This window comes from Manis pentadactyla, chromosome 9, assembly GCF_030020395.1.
Source record: "Manis pentadactyla isolate mManPen7 chromosome 9, mManPen7.hap1, whole genome shotgun sequence".
Classification (NCBI taxonomy): Eukaryota; Metazoa; Chordata; class Mammalia; order Pholidota; family Manidae; genus Manis; species Manis pentadactyla.
In genome coordinates, this window is record NC_080027.1 from 47,286,478 (window position 1) to 47,288,583 (window position 2,106).

Consider the following 2,106-nt stretch of genomic DNA (forward strand, 5'->3'; position numbering starts at 1 on the left):
TGGTTTTGCCATAGCTCAAATTAGGTAGTTTCAGTAGGAATATAGAGATGGAAATTTTAGAAAATCAAGTCTCTTACATGTTAGCAAGAATTTTTTTAATCAAATACATTTGTTCCTACAGTTGAGATCCTCAGTTTAAGGATTCAGTGCTCCATCGTAGTCAGCTTTTGGTCACTCTGTTTATGCTGATGTGTAGACAGGACTAAACATCGATGGGCAGAGAAAACCAGGCCTATCTGACTGAATTCATCTTGCTGGGCCTTTTGTCAAATCACACACCCAGATCTTGCTCTCTGTGGTATTTCTCATCATCTACCTGCTGAATGTGTTTGGGAATCTCCTCATCGTAATGCTCACTCACACTGACTCTCGATTTCATACACCAATGTACTTTTTCCTTAAAAATGTGTCATTTACTGATCTCTGTTTATCTGCCGCGATCATCTCCCAGATGCTATTCCATTTGCTGATAACAAGAAAGACCATTTCCTTTACCAGATGCTCAATCTAGATGGCTTTATTCCTGACCATCAGCTGTCTGTAAAGTTCACTTCTAGCGGTGATGTCCTGTGACCACTGTGGCTGTCTGCAAGCCTCTGCACTGCTCCACTCTCATGACCCAGAGGTTTTGTGTCCAGTTGGTCCTAGGGTCCTGGACCTGTGGCACATTTGTGTCTCTGGTAGACACCTAATTTACTTGATGTCTCCCATACCATGGGCAGAATGTAATTAATCATTGTTTATGTGACCCTACTGCTCTCCTGAAGCTGGTTTCAGCAGATACATATAGCACAGAGATGGCCATCTTTGTAATGGCTATGGTAATCCTCCTTGGTCCTGTCTGCCTCATTTTTTTCCTCCTACTGGAATATTATCTCTACTGTGGTGTGGCTGCAGTTGAGGGAGGGGAGGCTCAAGGTCTTTTCTGTGGTCCCCATCTTGTTGTTTTCTTAACCTACGGATCAACTAGATTTGCCTACATGTGGCCACATTCCAAGAAAATAAAGGGGATAAAGTTATCTCTGCCATACCAATTCACTTTCACCCAGGGACACTGCCTTTTGATGCTACACTCCACAACTATTTCCCAGAGTTATCTCATTCCAACATCATTTAGTTATCCACAGATCCTGGAATCCTACCTAATGTTCATATGCCAGGCTCTACAATTTTCTATAAAACTAAAATTATTTTCACCCTGAAATTTGGATATTGGAACTCTTTCTCTTTTCTTTAGAGTCCCCAAACACTGCTATTATCAATCCAACCACAAAGGAGGGGTGCTCTTGTCCTAGACAATAAGGTGTGGAATGACACAGTCCAACAAACGTCTTTGATACATCATACACACACCTGCTTCATATTCCAGAGTTATATATATATGTATAACCCTTGACTTGTCCCACCCCATCTGCATGGAGCTGTTTGCAAGCATTCTTGTCATATAAAGAAGAGTGCTGCTCCACTAGGTAAAGCAGTTTGGAGGGTTCACAGAAACTGAAAATAGAACTGCCATACAACCCAGCATTTCCCCTTCTCAGAATCTATCCAAAGAAAACAAAATTATTAGTTAGAAAAAATACATATACTCCTATGTTTACTACAGTATTAATTATAATAGCCAATATATGGAAACAATCCAAATGTCCATCAATATATGAATAGATGTTAAAAAGCAATATACATACGGAATATTACTCATCCATAAAAAAGAGTGAAATATAGCCTTTTGTGACAACGTGAATGGAACTAAAAGATATACTAAGTGAAGTAAGTCAGAGAAAGACAAATATCATTTCATTTAATAATAGAATCTGCAAAGCAAAACAAAGTAACAGAAACAAAACACAAATGACTCAAAGGCACAGAGAACAGACTGGTGTTTGCCATAGGAGAGGGCACTGGGGGTTGGGTGAAATGGGTGAAGGGGGAAAAATTAGTGACTGTTTGATATCTTGATCTTGCTGATGATTACATGCATGTATACATATGTCAAAAGTCATCAAGCTGTATGCTAAAATGTGCTTTTTATTGCATGTACCTCAATACAAAAAACACTAAAAACATTAAATTTTTTTTAATTAAAAAAAAGAAGAGTGCCACTGA

At 38.9% G+C, this 2,106-nt stretch overlaps 1 pseudogene; it reads left to right on the top strand.

Annotated features, from left to right (window-relative positions):
* Nucleotides 1–212: 212 nt before the first annotated feature.
* LOC118914895 (olfactory receptor 2D3-like) lies at nucleotides 213–1,117 on the top strand (annotated as a pseudogene).
* Nucleotides 1,118–2,106: the final 989 nt, after the last annotated feature.